General features: G+C 43.3%; 1 protein-coding gene across 2 annotated transcripts in view; it reads left to right on the top strand.

The window, feature by feature from the left end:
• Positions 1-21,830, top strand: part of RBM47 (RNA binding motif protein 47) — a 156,417-nt gene that overhangs the window by 38,207 nt on the left and 96,380 nt on the right. The gene's annotated exons all lie outside the window — the stretch shown is intronic.

Raw genomic sequence — 21,830 nt, 5'->3', positions numbered from 1 at the left:
CTAGATCTGCATTTTCTAGTGGTGTGACCTTGCACTAGTATTTTAAATTCGAAACCTTGGTTTCCTTATCTGTAGAAGGGACAGTAATGGTCCCTTCATGATACCATCGTTACGAGGATTAAAAGATATAACCCATGGAAAGCGCTGGGCACATGAGAACTGCTCAGTTGTTGATAATTGTGGTGGTTGATGTTGAAGTTGTGGTGGTGGTGGTGGTATTATTATCATTGGCCTTATAAAGTACCCACGATTGTCCTCAAAGACCCCACCTGCCATCTTGCTGTTGGATCTGGAAGGCTGCGTCAGCGGTGTTTTGTAAAAATTACTTGTTCCACCTACTCTCCATGTGCTCATCCTTGACCTTACTTTGTTCTTTTCTCCTTTTTTCTTCTTTGCTCCAGTCTCCAGTCAGCCTTTGATCTTGAAGTTTCTCTTCTCTTTGTGTATTCTGTACTTGGCGCATTCCGTATCTCTACTAAGGTTTTATTAAAGAGTACGTATTGAGCACTTACTGTGTGCCAGGTTCTCTGCTAGGTGCTGTCAATACAAAGGCTCCTGCCTCTAAGGCGCTTTCTAAACAGTTAAGGGAGACAGTTTATAAATCAGGATCACATGTCACAGGCACCCCGATAGAAGTTGGCAGAGAGTCCTGTGTGCGCAGGAGCAGTAATGAGATGGGTGCTACCAGCGTAGGATCAGGAAAGACTGAGTGACCCATGATCTGTTGACCAGGGAGCAGGTATTAAGAATAGGACCTCAGGTTGGAGAAGAGTCAGGAAGAGGGCCTGGGAGAGACACGTGAAACAGCCTGAAGCCAGAACAGTGTGTCCTGGAGATGTCAGTAATTTAGAAGGAATCGTTGGGTCACAGCACAGAAGGATGAGGTTGAGACATCAGCCTGGAGAAGGGGCGGAGACCTGATCCCGGAGGACTCCCTGTGCTCTGCTAACTAGTTGGTGTTATGCGTGACGCAGCCTCAATCCCAGGTTTGGGAAGATTGCTTCGGCAACGAGGACTGGAGTTAGGGGTGGAATCCTGTAAGGAAGCTGCTCTGAGAATCTTGAGTGAAGACTCTGAGCCACGAGGTTGGCTTTGGGATAGAGAGGAGGGGCCAGATCTGGAGAGTCAAGGTAACTCTGCGGTGGTGGGAAAAGTTACCCAGACTTACTGTGGTGATCATTTTGTAATATATACAGATACCAAATTACTATGCTGTACACCTTAAACTAATATGATGTTCTGGGTCAGTTATCTCTCAGTTTAAAAATATAACTAATTAATTTCTTTAAAAAAAAAAAAAAGACCGGGGCGCCTGGGTGGCTCAGTCGGTTTAAGCAGCCGACTTGAGCTCAGGTCATGATCTTGCGGTTTGCGAGTTCGAACCCCGCATCGGGCTCTGTGCTGACAGCTCAGAGCCTAGTGCCTGCTTTGGATTCTGTGTCTCCCTCTCTCTCTGGCCTTCCCCTGCTCACTTTCTGTCTCTGTCTCTCAAAAATAAATAAACATTAAAAAAAAATTTTAAAAAAAGATCACGTCTGGGAGCGGGAAGGGGGCTCAGAAGCTTTGGTGACTCACTGGGTGAAGGCAGGGAGGGACTGGGAATCAGACGCCAGCCAGAATTCCTGCACGGTGACTTGGGGGATGGCGACCCCCTTGCTCAGGTGGGCACAGGGAAGGGAAGCAGGCCTAGGGGATAAAGAATGAGGTGCGTGCGGGGTATGGGGAGGGTAGTTGCTCGCCAGGGCAAGGCCGGAGGAGGCTGGGCCCACGGCTTCTGGTATAGCTGCTGCTGCTTCCTCCCGCGCTTTTCCCTCTTGCGGGACCGTTACGACTGATGCCACCAGCAGCCCTCTCCACCCGCTTCCATGCTCAGCATGCTTTCGAGGTTATCTTTTAAGGCACTTTGTGTCCAGAGCGTCCGGGTGGCTCAGTCGGTGAAGCATCCGACTCTTGGTTTCGGTTCAGGTCAAGATCTCACGGTTCGTGGGTTCGAGCCGTGTGTTGGGGGCTCTGTGCTGGCGCGCGGAGCCTGCTTGAAGTTCTCTCCCTCCGTCTGTCCCTCTTTTGCTTACTCGCTCTCTCTGTCTCTCTCGAATAAGTAAACTTAAAAACTTTCTGTCAGGGTTATGGGCTCTCTTTTGATAGGGGACAACTTATTCTCACCGACCTCACCCTCATCCTGTGACAAGTAGATGGTACCAACCGGGGAGGAGTCTTCCTCCAAGATGCAGACAAACCACCTCTATGTGATGCTTTCTCATTCTTCATCTTCCCACATATCCCTCTGCAAAGCTTAACACTCTCCAGCGGCATCTTCTTGTATTTAGAATGAAACCCAAACTCCTTACCATGGCGCGTGAGCCCTTTGCTCTGGGATCCCGGGCCACTTACCCCACTTTGGCTGCCTCACCTCGGCCTCTATCACCAGACTCCTGTTTCTGGGCTTCCAGACAAAACAAACGAATATAACTTGTTCCTATTGCAGGACATTTGCACTTGTTTGTGCCTAGAATGTTCTTTCCTCAGGTCTCCACTACTCTCTCTCCTTTTCTTCACTCAGCTCTCAGTGCTGATATCTCAAAGTGGCCTTCTCGGACCCCCTTTCTCAGACTCCTTGCTGTTCATCTCCATCCATTACCCTGCTCTCTAGACATCACAGCACTTCCGCTGCCAAGTGATAATACTTGATTACTTAGGTGTAGTTGTTTCTTCCCAATAGCATGTAAGCTCTTGGTTTCTGTTGTTCCCAACACCCAGCACTGTGCGTCCACATTACAGGTGCTCATTAGATATTCGTTCTAAGAGCTTGAAATCTTGGCAAAATATCCTTAAATTAAGGTGTTCCCCCTTGACCCACCCCACCCCCATTTCTGATAAGTTGTTTTGAAACAAACTCCAGTTTCTAGCGTGATTGTATCTTTGTGGGAGGAAGGGGAGACAGCTACCCCAGTCAGATTCCAGTAGGAAACAGATGTACACTCAACAGGATAATTGAGGAGAAATTAATAAAGGGATTATCAGGGCTTAGGGAAACCAACAAGAGATTGTAAAGTACTGCCAAGAACCCAAGGAAACTAGTCAAATGAAGGGGGCCCTGTCAGGAGCCGCGGTAAAGAGCTGCAGCCACCCTTTCGTCACCCAGAAGGGAGAGAATGAATATCTGACCTTGATCTACTCCCAGGCTCTCGTCTTCGGCCTCTGCCTCCTTTGGCTCAATTCTGTAGGGTAGCAGAGGGTAAGGGGCTGTAGTCCACATGGATCAGCCTCCAGAGATACAAAATGGTGTTGGAAAAAGGGTGCCGAGTACATGTGGAGGGGCGAGAAGAGAGAAATCATATGATGTCCATGCCATTTACTTTGTCACTTAATCAAGCACTGTTTCGTTCTGTTATTTAATTATTTTATACACTTCAGTGGTGCCAGTGAGAGAAAGGTATTGGAAAACAGAGAACATGCTTACAACTCCTTTTAAGGGCCTAGAGTGACGTGATAGGAGATTTTTCCTCAATTATGTGTGAACTTTGAGTGTAACTGAATGGTATATGAAAACTTGCTAAATGGGTATGTTCTGAAACCAGAGTATTGTGGGTAAATAAATCTTAGGAATGACAGGCAACAACCAAATCCTCCATAATAGCATTTTCATAGTACCCCAGTGCCTGGTGGGCATCAATGCTAGATGATCATTTTTGGGTGTTGCTTTGCCTGTTTTATTGCATCATTTATGATCACAATCCTAAGACTACATTTGCTTCCCTGCTCAGAAAAACATCTCTGTAGGGAAAGAGACAATTGGTGAATCTTCTAGAGCACTTTTTAAGTTTCAGCTTACTCTACTCTGGGCTGATAATAAGACTGAAGCAATAGTGATGCTATGTTGTCCTGCCAAGGAATATATTTTAGAAACAAACAAACAAAAAGGGTATTTAATTTGTGTTAAAACGGCAAAGTGAAGTTGTAACATAATCTTTTCCTTACCATTTGTTGAGAGCTTATAATGTAGACCATGAGTCCCAAAATACAACAGAAAATAATACCTGCTACCTCTTTTGAGCTCCTATCGGGCACTGGGCTACTTGACGTGACATCAGCAATCTCATGGAGTTGGTATAATTAAGGCAGTTTTGTGTTTGAGATGGACATAAAGTCATCAGCAAGAAAGGTCAATTCAGGAAGCTAAGGGCCAGGTTCTTGCTACATGCATGGATAGACAGCCTCAGACGAAGACCGCCGGGGTTGCTATTTGAAGCCTGCCGCGGAGTGAGCATGGGACTGTGGAGCTGGTCAGCCGGGAGGATCGGACTGAGGGTAGATAAGAATCATTCTCCTAGGCCATGTGGCGGGAAGTAAGCCACTACAGAGAAGCATGAGAGAAGGAGGTGGAAAAGGCCAGCAGGAATCAGCTGACACCATCAGGGAATGCCAGTGACTGCAGCCCCCAGTTGGTGACTCGTTGGAGGATACTGGCAGCCATGATTTCAAGACCCGTCTCCATCCAACTGGAGATCCACTGTCACTCTACTTACGGCCATAGGGCCTCCACCATGTTTCTGAGGTTCCTCATTTGGTATCCAAAAGGTTCATCTGTAATGTTCAGAAGAACTCTTCCAAATGAAGACCCTCAACTCATTTAATGTTGTATTGTTCAGTTATCTTTCACAGCGAAGAGATTGTATTAGGAACTTAAAGACGGAAAATGAGGAAGAGTTTACTCTTCTTTACTTCTTCAGGCACACAGATACGTGACCTGGATTCCAAGATTTTTTATTTATTTATTTTATTTATTTTTTTAAATTAAAATTTATTTATTTTTAAATTTACCTCTAAGTTAGTTAGCGTATAGTACAATAATGATTTCAGGAGTAGATTCCAGTGATTCATCCCCTGTGTATAACACCCAGTGCTCATCCTAACAAGTGTCCTCCTTAATGCCCCTGACCCATTTAACCCATCCCCCATCCACAACCCCTCCAGCAAACTTCAGTTTGTTTTCTGTATTTAAGAATCTCTTATGTTTTGTCTCCCTCCCTGTTTTTATATTATTTTTGCTTCCCCTTCCTTATGTTCATCTGTTTTGTATTTTAAATTCCAAATAAGAGTGAAGTCATATGATATTTGTCTTTCTCTGACTAATTTTGCTTAGCATAATACCCTCTAGTTCCATCCATGTAGTTGCAAATGGTAAGATTTCATTCTTCTTGATTGCTGAGTAATACTCCGTATACATATACCACATCTTCTTTATCCATTCATCCATCGTTGGCATTTGGGCTCTTTCCATACTTTGGCTGTTGTCAATAGCACTGCTGTAAACATCGAGGTGCATGTGCCCCTTCGAAACAGCACACCTGTATCCCTTGGTTAAATACCTAGTAGTGCACTTGCTGGATCATAAGGCAGTTCTACTTTTAATTTTTTGAGGAACCTCCATACTGTTTTCCAGAGTGGCCGCACCAGCTTGCAGTCCCACCAGAAGTGCAGAAGAGATTCCCTTCTCCATATCCCTGCCAACATCTGTCGTTGCCTGAGTTGTTAATTTTAGCCATTCTGACTGGTGTGAGGTGGTATCTCATTGTGGTTTTAATTTGTATTTTCATGATGATGAGTGATGTTGAACATTTTTTCATGTATCTGTTCGTCGTCTGGATGTCTTTGGGGAAGTGTCTGTCTTTTGCCCATTTCTTCACTAAATTATTTGTTTTTGGGGTGTTGAGTTTGGTTACGTTCTTTATAGATTTTGGATACTAACCCTTTATCTGAGATGTCATTTGCAAATATCTTCTCCCATTCTGTTGGTGGCCTTTTAGTTTTGCTGATTGTTTCTTTTGCCTTGCAGAAGCTTTTTATCTTGATGAGTCCCAATCGTTCAATTTTGCTTTTGTTTCCCTTACCTCTAGAGACATGTTGAGTAGGAAGTTGCTGCAACAAGATTTTTTTTTAAGTGGAAGTAAACAAATTTGGACAATAACCATGAGGTGGAATTATTTGATTTCACTAATAACTAAGTTTAGTTAGAGGAAGACTTCGTAGTGGAGAGAGGCCTGTGATATTTGGTATATTAGAGTTCGAATTAGAATTAGAATTTGCTAGTACTCTAAAAGTATTTCTGGTTTCAAAAAAAAAATATTTGAATTTGCATAAAATTTTCTGTAACGGTCAGTATGGGAGAAGATGTTCTGTATTTCTGCTGGTCAGTAATCGCCCTAATGTCCACTTTCCCAACATAGTTAACTGCAAGAGCATTGGAGAATATGGCAGCAAAGAAGGATCCCTGGGGAAAAATGCTTCAGAGGTTTTCCCTAGAGCTTCTTGTTAATGTGGCTCTACACACGTGTGTGGCGAGGCGCTCCGATCTGAAGGGCCTCCACACAGTGGGCCCAGTGAATTACTGAGTTCTTCCTGAAGTCAGAGTGTCGTTTTCATAATTACTTTTAAGTGATTAAACAGACCTTTACCTACGTAGACAATTTGAACCAGTAGATTTTGTTCAATCGAGGGTGTTTGTTCATTGATTGCGGTAATCGTGTTTTGAGTGCCTACTGTGTACCAGGCATTGTGCCAAGTACTTTATGAACATTACCTCCGTCAGTCCTCACGGCAAGTACTGTTCTAGCACCGTTTCCAGATGGAGGAACTGAAGCACAGAGGTTAGTCTCCTGTTCTCTTGATATAGTCTAAGTAATATGGTAACTCTAGAAGTAAGGTGAAAGAGAAAATTCTAGAAAAGGCCAAAAAGATAAGCTTTCAGATATAAGAATGATGAAATATAAGTAAACTCTGACACGAGGTAAGGGTATAGAGAGAAGAAGCTGAGGAAACTGAAAATGAATAAAAGTAGAAAATGGCATCAGAGGGAGATCATTTATTGAACAGCTCTCATTTATTGATCAGGGAGAGAATTAGTGTGTGTTGGTGTCTCTACCAGGTAATAGCACAGTGGCCCTACATCTATCTAATCATAAGATTTGTGCCCAGTGAAAGTGTCTGTGATAAGGCAGAGGTCTGGGGGTTTTTTAGGTTCTTGTTTGGCTGCATTCCTGCCTCTTTGGAACTATCAGGTTATCCCAGACATCTTTTTTTAAGGCGTGAAACACCATAGAGAGGACCAGGGAAGGGAACGCGGGATTTTTTTTAAAAAATTGGGACACAGAGAGAGAGGATAAATGGTGGAGAGGAACACCTTTTATTTTTTCATGGAAACTGACCAGGTGCCTATTACCTGCATTTGTTTGGGCTGACACCTGAGTTGTTTCCAGAACTGTCTTCATGTAACTATTAACTCTGTGATCTTTCTGAAACTGCCTGCAAGGTGGTTAATCTGCAAACCTGCTGTTGGCTAAGGACGCTTGTGGGAAGGCATTTCCCAGTTTGAGGAAGTCCCTGTGGCCAGTGTGAGACGAAGGTCACTAGCATACAGAGAGCTGGAGTGTGGTCGCAGTGATTGGCTAGATGGAATTTAGCCTTTTTCCCAGAACTGAAACTGGTCCCAATCCATTTGTTGGCTCAGCACTCGAGGAAGGCTATTTCAGGAAGTGAACCCAGAAGGAACTAAGAACACAGTCATGTGTTCATGAGTGACTCACTTAGAGTTTCTACTCTAGCATGTGACCCTCAGGCCACCAAATGCATGGAGTGGGCTGAAAGTTAATGATTCATTGTGGGAGGGGGAAAGCCCTTTATTTGAGCAACTCCCTTCCGTTTCCTGGAATGGCTTGAGCGACAGGTAGCATCTAGTGTGAACTTTGGAGCCAGCCTGCCTGAATCTGATCTCTCAGTGCCCCCAGCTCTGTGATCCTGGGAAAGTCATTTAATATCATCGGATCTCCGTTTCCTCATCTGTAAAATGGGCGTCATCATAATAACACTTCATAAGATCATGAATGTTATGTAAGATAACATATACGCAGTGCTTATAACAGTGCCTGCCACATGATAATTGAAAAGGTTTCATAAGAAAGAGAAACAGCCCCCCATTGCTAACCTCAAACACAAATTATTTCTCATTATGACATTGATATGTTACCTTTATTTTGTATTTTATGGTTTGTGAAATGCCTTCGTATTTATTATGTCCATTGATCAGAAAGGATGCATCAGAGGACAGAATTAAAATGTTTCACATTTATGAATAATAGGCTGATGAGAGTATGTTCTAGGAAAGATAAGGAGAAAGGAATGCATTCCAGTGCCTGCTGTTCCGCCCCAGGAGGAGTTTAGGAAAGGTGGCCCCACAGTGCTGATTGCACACCCTGCCTCTTAGCAAGCTCTGTGCGCCTCCAGGGTAAGAGCCCATCCAGAGGAGGGGCTGGACCACTGACCTGGGTGGGGGTAAAATGAGAGGAACTCCTGACAACCACAGGCCCCGGGAAGCTCCATCCTTCCCACCGGGGCTGTTTGCCAAGAGGCAGCCACCAGGCACACAGAGCCTCTGAGAGGTCACACCCTTTCTTTCCTTCCTGGATCCAGGCCATGGAAGCTTGTTATGTGTGAGAAGAGGCACAGAGAAAGCCCAGAGAAGACCATGAAGAAACGCGATTTCTCTCTTCAAAAGAGACAAATTCCAGATGACCAAAAAGGCACCGTGCCCTTGGCCAACAGGATAGCTTTGCTCGTCTTCTGAGTGCTAACACCACGACAGGCCCGGGCAGACCCGCAGGGGATGGTCACCCTTGGCACACAGTAGGCCCGGATCGAAGTGGCCTGGGGGGGATTAAAGACAAAACCATAACTCAAATTTCAAAGCTGGATAGTTTGGTGAGACTTCTTTGTGGATAGCTAGCTACTCAGGCGATACTTCCTTATAGGTAGCTATGGTAATGATATTCCCTTTGTGAATGATCTTGTTTGTTGAGCGTTTCTGTGGGACCAGTAGCCTGCCCCCAGGTCAGGGTTTCCCAGCCCTTGGCACAGTTGCTGTTTTGGGTTATTGGGGGATGTTGTCCTATGCGTTGTAGGATGTTTAGCAGCGTCCCTGGCCTCTACCCTCTAGACGCCACCAAAGATGTCTTCAGGCTTTGCCAAATAACCTGTGAGGTGGGGGTGGGGGGCCCAGTGGCCCCAGCTGAGACCCATTGCTCCAGGGTTCATAATAGCTCCCATGTATTAGGAAAAGGACCACCTGACCATCTTTGTAACCTGTCTTTTCATTTTTTGTTCTTTCCCCCCAGTTTGGCCCCCCCTAATATTTAAAATATTTTTTAATGTTTATTTTTATTTTTGAGAGAGAGAGAGGGAGAGAGAGAGAATGGGGGAGGGGCAGAGAGAGAGGGAGACAGAATCTGAAGCAGAATCCAGGCTCTGAGCTGTCAGCACAGAGCCCTACACGGAGCTTGAACTCACGAACTGCGAGATCATGACCAGAGCTGAAGGCAGATGCTTACCTGACTGGGTCACTCAGGTGCCCCTGCCCCTCCTAATATTTTGATAGCTGCCTCACTCTTCTTGCTCCTTTCGTTCACGATCATCTGATAACTTTTGAAATTCGGAAACATACCTATAGAACACAAGTTTGTCTAACGGTCTGGAAGAAGTCATTTTGAGATTTTTAGAATCAGTGGAAATCCTTTCTTGCCTCAGCTTCTTCGTTTGTCTCAGAAGGGTGTTCTCTGAGGTTCACTGGAATCAAGCAACTAAAAGTTTTCTTAGCAACCTATAATTAAATTTGATCTTCGTACTGGAAAGCTTGTTTCCTTTCATGGTACTAGCTTTGCTCGGGCTGCTTCTGAAATAATGAAATTATAATCTGTGTAAAAGCTTTTAAAAGGAGCTCCTTACCTTCTTGGAGAAAATGTGAAATCTTAAAAGTCTTGGGGTGCCTGGATAACTCAATCGGTTGAGTGTCCGACTTGTGATTTCAGCTCGGGTCATGGCTGATCCCTGGATCATGGGATCAAGCCCCTCATCTGGCTCTGCACTGAGTGTGGAGCCTGCTTGAAATTCTCTTTCCTCCTTACCCTTTCTCTCCCCACCCCCCCGCCTCTCCCCTACTCGCACATGGACATGCACTTGCTCTTTCTCTATAAGATAAAGAAAATGAGAAAAAAATTTAAATCTTAAGTCTAATGACCCAGAGCACCCGCAGAGAGGCCACAGAACAAAGACTGTTTGCACAACCTAGATTATTCTACCTGTTCAGTCAGCCCCTTTCTTTCTAACTACTTAAGTGAACAAATATTCAGAACACTGTTCTCCAGTCGCTGTAACACCTTTGTGGCAGAAGACCATCTGATCCATCTTTTGGCCTTTAACAAATGAATATTTAAACCAAAGATGTCTAATACTATTTATAAAGTTTTGCAGAAATGGAAATTTCAGTTATCTTTATTAATAAAGTGTTCCAGTTTTTACTTACCCTCAAAGTCAGTTTCTTCCTTTTCTTCCCCACTGAAGTCAATTTCCTCTTTATAATATGTATTTTATCAGAAAAAAAGTTAATCTGTTATAAAAATAACACAGTCCACTAGAGGAGACAAACAAAAAGGAGAGAATAAAAATCATCTGTAAAGCCACAACCCAGAGATAATGCAGACAATGTTTTGGAATTACACATCTTTAAAAAATGCTTGTAATATGTGCTTGCCATATTAACTTTTCTCCTGTTCAGTTCTCACTAGGGATGGAAAACACTTCCACAATTTTGTGGTGAATTTTAATATAGTGTACTTTTAAATGAATAAACAAGGAGTTTCGCAGGAGAATTAAATGGACACAGAATGCATAATGATGAAGACAGAACTTTTTCCTTGTTAAATTATTTCATCCAAGTAAACTAGGTGTGGATATCAGCCGTTCTTAGTTTCTTATCAGTCCTTCAGGAATTTCTTTATTCTATGCACGTAAGTACATTTAAAGCTTCTATTCCCCCTCGCTTTTTCCACAAAAGGCAGACTATTAGGTGAATTGTTTTGAACTTGTTTTTCTTCACTTAGCAATACATTTTGGAGATCTCTCAATCTCAGTATGTCAGGGCTTCCACATTGATATTAAAAAAAATAACCACATAGTATCCCATTGTATGGATTTACCATGATTTATTTAACTAGCCCCCTGTTGATGGACATTTGGTTGTTTTCCAGTCTTTTGCTATTAAAAACGGTGCTAAAATAAATTATGTACACGTCATTGCATAAGGATGAAATATATCTGTAGGATAAATAAAGTAGAATCGCTAGTTTAATGAGTATATGCGATTGTAATTATAATAGATAAATGGATGTAGAATAATTAACAGATATATAATATAATATGGATAAGTGTCCTCCATAGGGGTTGCACCAAGATATACTCCTATTGAAAATGTATAAAAGTACCAGTTTTCCCACAGTCTTCCAATATATTATGCTAATATGTTAGTCTCAAACTTTTGGATTTTTTTGCCAATCTGATAGTAAGAAATATTTCATTGTATTTTAATTTGCATATTTTCAGAAAGCAAAGATTATTTGTAGTTTGTCACTGATCATTTCCTATGCCCATTATTCTATTGCTTTATTGAGCACTTTTAAAAAATGTTTATTTATTTTGCGAGAGCCTGATGCAGGGCTCAATTTCATGAACCTTGAGATTGTGACCTGAGCCACCCAGGCACCTCTGTTGATCATTTTTCATTGATTTGTGTAAGCATTTTATATATTACCAAAACAAGCCCTTTGTGATGTCAATTGTGGATATTTTCCTTTATTGCTTGGTTTTGTTTGTGGCTTAAAAATTTTGTGTATGTAGTTGAATTTATCAATTTTTTATTATGGCTTTTGGTTTATGAGTCATAGTAGAAAGAACTTTCTAATTTCAAGGTTATGAGAGAATCTTTCCATGTTTTCTCATAGAACTTTGTGGTTTAGTTTTTCACATTTGTATATTTGATCCATTCGATACTTTTCTTGGTCTGAATAGGAGGTAGAGATTCGACTTTGTTTTTTCTAAATGAATGTCAAGATGTCCCAACAGCGTTTATTGGATACTCCCTGTCTCTCCTGCCATGATATTCCTCTTCCACTGTCTCCTAATTTTCCGTGTGTTCTTGGATATATTTCTGGATTACCTTTTCCATTCTATTGCTCTTACTGTTATGTGCCAGTATTTGATTTTTGTATGGAGGTCTCTATTTTATCATTCCATTTATCCCTCTTGATTTACAGTTCTGTTTTTGTCTATCTATCTATTTTAAATATTTACTTATTTTTGAGACAGAAAGAGAGAGAGAGCAGAGAGTGGGTAGCAAGAGAGGGGGAGAGAGGGTCCAAACAGGCTCCGTGTTGACAGGAGAGAGCCTGATGTGGGGCTCGAACTCAAAAACCATGAGATCCTGACCTGAGCCGAAGTCAGACACTTAACCAACTGAGCTGCTCAGTTGACCTGCATTTACCTTATTTTTGACTAGGCTGCCTTTATGTCCATTACCCCTTCTCTCGCTTTATGCTACTCTTTATAGTACTTAAAATTTATTAAATATTTTCAAAAATATTAAAACCCAGAAGACATTATGATTGTTTGATATAAACAATATTTAAATTTGCCATTTTTCTTGCTCTTCATTCTAACCTATATTTTCTGGCTTTCCATCTGGGACCATTTTCCTTCTGGTTAAAGGGCATCCTTTAGGGGCAGTCTACTGTGACAGACTCTATTCATTTGACTGAATATGTCATTACTCATTTTTGAAAGATATTTTCAATGAAAATAGCATTCTGAGTTTACAGTTTTGGTTTGTTTCCCAGCGTACTGACATTCTGCTGTTTTCTGGCCTCTGTCGTGGGTGCTACCAAGGAGGTTGTCAGTCTCAGCTATTAATCCTTTGAAGATAATTGCATTTTGCAAAACAAGCAGAGTTTATGTTCTGTCTAATAACTTCCATACCTGGTGTCCGTGTGAGTTTGGTTTTGTTTTCTGTATTTCTGTGGGTTCTCACTTATGCTGTCTTGATGCACCTGTTTCTTTTTGACTGGACGCTGGATCTTATATTTGAAGCTGTAGTTGTAGAAGTAGTTTGAACTCTAGCATATTAGTTACATTCCTCCTTGATCACACTGTTTATTTAGTAAGACTTTATACTGTGCTTCAAATATCTGATAGCGCTATTTGTCCTTCTGTCAGAATTTTCCTGGTTATGAACTTAAGGATCAATGTATCAACTTAGTTCCAAACCTTCCCTCCTTAAAGTATCACTCCATTATTATTATCTCATTACCATGTTAAATTTCTGCATTGATTCAAAGCAGCATCTTAACAGTGCTGCATATTCTCATCCAAGAATAAGGTAGGGGACAGGATTTGAAAAAAAAATGATGTTGGTAATCTTGAGTATTTTATTCACTTGGGGACTTCAGAACTATTCTGTGAAATTAGAACTGAAGTCAGTGTTAAGGTCTGGTTTAATATATAAATAATCATTTGAAATTGCCTTATTTATAAAATATGATAACTTTGTAATTGATATTATGATATTAGACTTGTGGCATCTTGATTCTTTAGCATGAGCATTTATTTTTGTACCTCTCTCATCTTGTCCCGTACTGCGTCATGTTACACGACCAAAATCTCTGACTTTTATCTTAATTCTGTTCGGCTAGCCTACATTTCTTTGTTTTTTAAAAAAAATTTTTTTAATGTTTTATTTGTTTCTGAGAGAGAGAGAGAAAGAGAGAGAGAGACAGCATGAGCAGGGGAGGGTCAGAGAGGGAGGGAGACACAGAATCTGAAACAGGCTTCAGGCTCTGAGCTAGCTGTCCGTACAGAGCCCAATGTAGGGCTCGAACCCACGAACCGTGAGATCATGACCTGAGCCGAAGTCGGACGCTTAACCCACTGAGCCACCCATGCGCCCTCTGCATTTCTTTGATTTTGTTGGACACTGGCTTGCAATCCTTTCTGCACATGTCTTTGCTGTGCTAGTCACAGTTTTATGTGTTACCCAGCAAGCATGCTTGTTTTGCTTTTACAGTCTCAGAGTCCGAGACAGTAGAGGTCAGGGCGTAAGATAGCAGGATGTGATGTCTTACTGAACTGGCCTGAAGTCTTGACTGGGCGTCCTCTAGCTCTGTGAACTTGGGCTAGATACTTAACCTTTCAAAGATCTCAAACCGTGAGATCATGACCTGAGCTGAAGTCGGACGCTTAACTGATGGAGCCACCCAGGTGCCCCTCTCTGTACCTCTTCTTGGATAGATAAACTTCCAAACCTCCTGTGCGACCTCCCCCGACAGCCCCCATCCCCGATACCAACCTGGCCTCTCTGGACCTGCCCCAGAAGCCAGCAAGTAAAAGGTTAATGCCTGCTCTAATGGGGGCATTGAGGGTCCTGCTCCAGCACCACGTCGGCTGCTAGATGTGTGTCAGTGCCCTTGAGGTATTCCTGCCCTGAACCACACTACCATGTAGTATCAAGTATCATGCTGAGTACTGCTTAACATCACAGGGGCAGTTCAGGATGAATGAGAAAATAGCTTCACAGGTCATTAATGAAACTGCCACTTGGTATCAAATCAGAACCGCTGTGGAGGCTTAGCTGAATTCATTTCCTCCTTTGACAAGGTACAGAATGAAGAATGTTGCATCTGTGGACAAATGGACTCTGTGTTCTCACCAGGACTGAGGTTGCGGGAGGAAGTGTGTCCAGCCCTTGTCTTGTCTCTTCTCCCAATGCCTGACCTACCCAAGCCACCCATGCCGGGGTCCTCCTTCTAGGCATTTGGCCCCTAGGTCCCTTGCTTAGAAGCTCTTCCGCCCCTTCCCAAGCCTCCTCTGTGTGCTGACGATCCTCAAGCCTCAGAGGACCTTAAGCGGGGTGTTACTTTTAGAATAATTTCCATTGCACTTGGGCAAAAAAGATTTTTTAGTAGGGGTTTTGAACATCATTCCTAACATTCTTTCTTTGGAAAAGGCATTCTGTGTTTCAAAAAGCAACTTATGAGCAACCTTTTCTAAAAAGCAAGATAGAGATTTTTCTTGTATTCTAGAAGGAAACTAAGTATGGTATATTTTACTCTTCCCCAGATGCTATTGATTCCTTCCTGTTGTTTTGAGGTTGATGATAAACTCATAGACGTGTTACTTGTGCTATTTATTTCTCCTCTTTTAAATCCACACTTTTCCCAATCTTCCGAGACTCCCCGTATACTTGTTAGGCTGGTCTAAATAGCAGTAGCATATAAACCCCAAATGTCGGTGGCTCACTCAATAGAAATCTATTTCTCGCGGTTGTGGTGTGTGTGCAGGTTGCCAAGGTGGCTCACCTCCAGGGACTTATTTGGGGATTCAGACTGAGAATGCCTTTGTGTTTTGCAACATGGCGATGCCCAGAGTTGCTTGGGCACTGCTATCCCAGTCAGCCAGACCAGGAAGGAGCCTAGAAGAGAGGGTGTGATAGATTTTAGGGGTGGACACCATGGTGTGCCTCATTTCCTCTCCATCCATTGGCTCGAGTTCAGTCAGATGGTCAGTCGTAACTGCAGTGTGAGAACTGTGGTCTTGCTGTGGTCTGTAGAAGGGAGAGACCGCCATACCTTGTATTTTTCATAGCTTCCCGATACGTCAGGTAGTTCCAGTGGTGAATGTGCCCGCCCGGAGGATGCGCATAGGGGACGTGCCCCTGCAGTGCCATCCCTCTTTTGTTTTAACTTAAAGAAGTAGCCTTGGGGTGGAGCTAGAGAGTATAATGCTAAGGAATACATGTCAGTCACAGAAAGACAAGTACCATATGATTTCACTCATATGTGGAATGGACAAAAGAAAAAAGAGAGAGAGGCAAACCAAGAAGCAGACTCTTAACTACAGAGAACATTCTGACAGTTACCAAAGGGACGGCGGTGGTGGGATGGGCGAAACAGATGGGGGGGATTACGGAGGGCACTTGTGATGCGCACGAGGTGTTTTATGGAATTGTTGAATCACAGTGTTGTACACATGAACCTAATATAACACTGTATGCTAATTATACTGGAATTAAAATAAAAAGTTAATACATTTTTTTTAAGAAGGAAAGAAAAAAACCCAAGTAGCCTTGGTAACAAAAGCCCTACTGGGAGGAGTGTTTATTACCTCTCTGGATTAAGCAAGTCCAAAGAGTGGACCATGTGGAAGGTTAGCATGTGGGTAAGACTACCCAGGGTTCTGCCTGCTGGTCACCACCTTCTCTGAGTCCCGTCATGCAGTGGGAGAGGCCTCGGTTCTGTGCCCGGCTGAACCTTGACTGGCCATGTGACTTTGGGCCAGTGGCCTGCCTTAATCCCAATTTTCTTATCTAGATCAACTAGGAGATATCTGAGGTATTTCACTCATTTAAGATGGCACGATTCTAAGAAATTGGCCTCTGGAGATTCTGTGGAATAATTACAGCAAGCCACAAAGTTTAGACAGCCTTTCATAGTTGTTATAGCCATTCAGTCATTAAAAAAAAAAAAAAAAAGCCAAAGAGGAAAGCACCACAGATCATCAGAGTAGTCATTGTTTAAATGCTTATGAATGCTTAACTGTTTATGAAGCAAAAGGATTTATTTGGAGTCAACCTCACTGAGTGGTGAACAGCTCAGAGGTCAGCAATCACATCAAATGGACTTTTGATTTTAGGAAGGGCTAAAGCATGCCAATCTAATATAACATGTGGATCCGTTCACTGGATAATTTTACACTACCTGCTTGTGCTGCCTTAGTATTGAACTTCGCCTTCTTTGGAATATGGCATTTGGACATTCACACCCACCAAATATGACTCACAACCCCTTGCAGTGAATTCTTCATTGATGTTGTCTTGTCTATAAATAATATTGCTTCTGAGCAGTCTTGTATATTGAGCCAATACTATTCCATATGGAAAATACGTATCATTGAAACCAGTGTTAGTTTCTAGGGAGTAGTCATAAGTAGAAAGGAGGTGTTTTGTGGGTGATTTATATGTCTGTGTGTATGTTAATCACCATACTGTAAGGAGTACTCTATTGTGCACATGAAAACTTGTGTAGACTCTGGCCTGGAAAGAGCCATCCTGGCTGTTAAAAATATTGAGAGTTCATTTGCTTAATGCAATGGTCTAAGAGTCTTGTTAGTATTGAGAACATCACCATTAGCTCGAGCTACCTAACATTAGCTGATCTGAATATTACGCCAGTGGGATTTCAACGGGACAGGGTGTAAGCTTCTGGGACTGTACCTGCTAGGATTTGGGGCAAAGGAATGAAGAGAAAGGAACGTTGGTTATAATAAAAGCTGTTGTACTGTTATTTCTCAAGACTTCTTACAAACTCTGTATCCCCAGTGTATCACGTTGCATTGAATATATTGCCTCTTACTGGGCCCACACTCACAATAGGCTAAATGAATTGCCAAAGAACTGTGGTCAACAAACTTGCCCAATGAGTAGAATTCCTAGAACACTGGTTAAACATGAGAGATTTCCAGATCCTTCCTGTGGTGGGGCTGATGCAGGAGGTCCAAAGCAACCCCGGGAATCTGACTTGGACCAGTTTTGCAGGTGATGGGCAAGCTTGAGAAGCAGTGTGGCAGGGCAGTGGCCCCCCCACCTTTCAGGAGAGGGAGCTGTGAGTGGTACCATGGGGATGAGAAGTTCTCCCAGCGTAAGGCCCTGGGGCAGAAGATGTGGGTGAACATCCGGCAAGCGGTGGCTTGTAGCAAGCCCTCCATCAGTATGTGTGTCTAGTGGAAATAAGGTTACTTTTTTCACATGAGAAATGAACATGTTGTCTCTCAACCTGAGGTGTTCAGGGAGAAGCAGGTCATGTTCAGAAGAGCATGGAATTAGAGCTGGAGGTGAGGGATCTAAAATTTAATGACACCTTCCTCCTTGGTCTGGTGCAATCTCTGTCTGTGTCACAGTTGGCTGATGTTATCATTGGGACTGGCAACCTTCTGAGGTCCAGTCACTTCAGAAGTTCCCCTCTGGATCTGTGTGCCAGTGGTCGCTGTCACCTTTTACCTGTCCAGCTTTTTCTGGGCTTCCAAAGGAGGACCACCCCTCCCTCTGATAGTCACAATTTTTCTTTAATTATGTTAATCTTACAGTTGTGGAGCTGGGCAGACCATGTAGTCTCTTTCTAGTTGACTTTGCATGTCTTTACATCGGGTAGATTTTGAAGATTGTCTCTCCAGGGGCTTGTTCTCTGCATTGTAATCTGATTGTACAGATTGTAAAAACATGAAATGGATTTAATAATAGCTTTCAAAAAAATCTTTTTAAGTTTATTTATTTAATTTTAGAGAGAGACAGAGAGCACAAGCTGGGGAGGGGCAGAGAGGAGGAGAGACGGGATCCCAAGCAGGCTTCACACTGTCAGCTCACAGCCCAGTGTGGAGCTCGAACTTACAAACTGTGAGATCATGACCTGAGCTGAGATCAAGAGTCGGACACTTAACTGACTGTGCCACTCAGGCACCTCAGTAATACCTTGTAAAGTGAGTAACTATACCCACTGGCTATTTGAGACATGTTAACATGTAAAATTTGGTGTATGGTAGAGTGGAAGAAACAGGTTTCAAGTTATTGAGTGGATCATGCATTGTGCACCTCTAATAAATGTTACTAACTGGGTGGATGAATGAATGGATGAATCTCTCAGCCTCAGTTTCCTTCGCCGAAAGTGTGCCTAACAGTTCCTCCCTCGCTCGGTTGTTGGGAGGATTCAAACCAGACACGTGGCCTGTTTTAATGCAGCGTCCAGCACACAGCAGGTGTTTAAAAAATACGGCAAATAATGAAAGAAAAGGGAACTGCATCAACCTTTGATTTGTTAGGGTGGTCAGCAGAGAGGGCGTAGATCAGTACAATGCACAGAATATATTCCAACGTGAGTTGTGTGGCTGTGGGCTGGGGGGCGGGAGGCGGTGGGCCCACCCCCAGGCTTACACTGGGAGCTGGAAGAGGCAGGGCACGTGCGTGAGCTCCGATTCGATTTAAAAGTTCAACCCAGCAAGAACGCTTTGAGCTCCGCGGGTCCTGTGAGGGTGGGCAGAAATGGCGGGGCCATGCAAAATCTCATGCCTCTGGAACACGTGTGCCAAGGGACAGTGGAGAGAGCCACAGCGCACAATTTCCATGCCCTTTCGTTTTCAAGTCTGACCTTACCGCTTGAACCATTTTCAGGGGGTTCTGCACTTTTCATGGAGGCGATTCGGATTCTGCAGGGGATGTTAGTGAAACCTTTCGCCATTAGTCACCTTGGCCGTGTTAGGAAATTCCTGGCAACTCTGAAAATCCTGAGTGGCTGGCTGTGTTTTGACAACATCATTTCAGCCGATTGGTCTGGTTCTTAACCTGTGTGCTTCTAGGAGAGCTGGGGTAGAAAATGAGAACGGGGTACTGCCCGAAAGTGAGTGCCTGGCTATGGGTGAATGATTCACAGACCTACTTGCTAATCCACCTTAAATTTGAAAATCCACCTATCATAAATTTGACCAGAAAAAAGTACACATTAAAAGTAAAAAGTATACCAGGAATACAGGTGACTCTTGAACAACACAGGTTTGAACTGCATGGGTCCGCTTGTACATTAAGTTTTCCCATAATACAGTACAGTACTGTATGTATATTTTCTCTTCCTTATGATTGTCTTAACTTTTTCTCTAGCCTACTTTATTGTGAGACTATAGTATATAACATACATAACATACAGAATGTGTGTTAATTGACTAAATAGTTAATGGTGTCAGTGGGTTTCAGGTCAACAGTATGCTGTTAGTAGTTAAGTTCTTGGGGAGTCAAAAGGTATACGTGGGTTTCAGCTGTTAGGGAGTCGGCACCTCTAACCCCCACACTGTTCAAGGGTCAACACTTGAGTTTTATCTATTCATTTGTGCCGCTAGCAGGAATGAGGAATTGAGAAATCAGGAACAAGTGTTCTTTCTACCCAGGAATGAAGGGCCTGACTTAGCAGAACAACAAAAGTCCAACTTGTGTGCCACCAAGAGCCTTCCCCGTTTGGGTGGGACCTGAAGGATGGCAGAGGGGATATTTCGTGGAACTAAAAAGAACTTTGCTGAATTAAGATTTTCTCTGCCCTTGCATTGGTCACTCTCATGAGCAAAGTTAGAACCTATATTTTATCTTTAAACAACTCAGTCTTTCTTCCTGGGCACTGTTGACTCATTAAAAAAGTTTTTTAGGGGCACCTGGGTGGCTCATTCGATTAAGTGCCCGATTCAATTTCAGCTCAGGTCATGATCTCACAATTTGTGGGTTCAAGCCCCACATCAGGCTCTGCGCTGACAGTGTAGAACCCGCTTGGGATTCTGTCTCTCCCACTCTCTCCGCCCTTCCTGTTCTCTCTCTCTCTCTCTCTCTCTCTCTCTCTCTCTCAAAAATAAAACCATTTAAAAAAGTTTTTTAGACAAAGCCTCCAATGTTCACTTTAGATAGTCTCGCTTGACTCTCTCTTGCACTTTGGAGCTTCAGGGTAACCTTTTAACAGTTTAAAATTTCAGTAAGAATAAAAAGGTGAGGTAACACCTCAAGACGCATAGAGAGAACATGTCACAGGGCAGCGTATGATGAATTGCCAGATAGATTTGCCCAGGCAATAAGACATTCACAATTCAACGGTGAGAGAAGACCTGGTGTATGTCTGCTAGTGCAGTGCTGGCCAGTTCCTGGTTGTCTGTTGTAAAATTCAAGACTCATTCATTCATTCAACAAATATTTATTGAGCTACAAGGATGTGTCAGGTTCTGTGCTGCATGCCAGAGACACAGAAGTGAGCAAACAGGTAAAGATCCCCCTCATGGCAACCACAGTCTGGTGGGGGACAGCCAGACGGTGAACAAAAAAACCCACCAGTATTTATGTACAGATCACGATGAGGGCTGCAAGGGAAAGCTTAACACCCAAGATGTAAGAGAGAATTGGGCCGGGGGAGAATAATCCAGTTTGGCGTGTTGGGAAAGGCTCCTCAGAGGAAGCAGTATTTGAACTGAAATCTGAAGAATGGGGTTTACCTCAAGTACTTGTTGAAGTAAGAACACCGGTGGCCCAAATTAAGTAACGTCTTTTATTTCCATAAATAATTAGTTTGGCAGGGAGAAATCAAAGCCGAAACACAATTTATACTTGTTTTGCACTATGGGCCTCAGGATAAAGTCAGTTTGTAATGAGCATATGTTTTCATGCACACACACACACACACACACACACACACACACACACACACACACCCTGCCTACTTACACCTTGTCCTGCTCACACCCCACCCACAGCTCTCCTGTCCCACTTCACAGAGTCATTTTATAAAAGAATGTGGGAAAATCATCCCCGGATCCTAGCAGGTCGGCCTCAGCATTTCTCAGGAGCTCCGGGGGTGGCTTTCAGAGAGGGTCAGGTTTTGATGGCCACAGGTTTTCAGTGCTGTCTTCCTGAATGTGGCCATGGCTTCCTGAGACCTCCACTGTGCTCCCGTTACTATCCCTAAGCCTTCATTAGCTGAGGTCTTCGCTAGTCCAGGTCAGACTTCGTGGGTGAGGTCACCGGCTCACCCCAGCCATTCGCCTTGCCGAAACCTATTTCCTGGAGCCATATCAGGAATCAGTTGAGTAATAATAACTTCAGTTCACACCGACATCACCGATTAGAGAGAGGATGATACGGTGGCCACAAGCAGGGACTGCCTGGGTTGGAATCCCGCTTTGCCACTGCTTACCTGTGTGGCTGTGCACAGCTCACTTCTCTGCGTGAGTGTTAAGCCTGAACCATCCTCGCCTGAAACCCACCGGGTCAGATGTGATTTTGGAATCGGGAATATTTCAGATTTTAGAAAGACAATATGTGGCATGTACTCTACATGGCTTAGTACTGCTAGCTGGGTCTGGTCGGGGGCAACATCGTGTAATCAAAC

This window comes from Hyaena hyaena, unplaced genomic scaffold (genome assembly GCF_003009895.1).
Source record: "Hyaena hyaena isolate Hyena2069 unplaced genomic scaffold, ASM300989v1 scaffold_24, whole genome shotgun sequence".
Lineage (NCBI taxonomy): Eukaryota > Metazoa > Chordata > Mammalia > Carnivora > Hyaenidae > Hyaena > Hyaena hyaena.
This window is presented reverse-complemented; position numbering and strand designations above follow the sequence as displayed.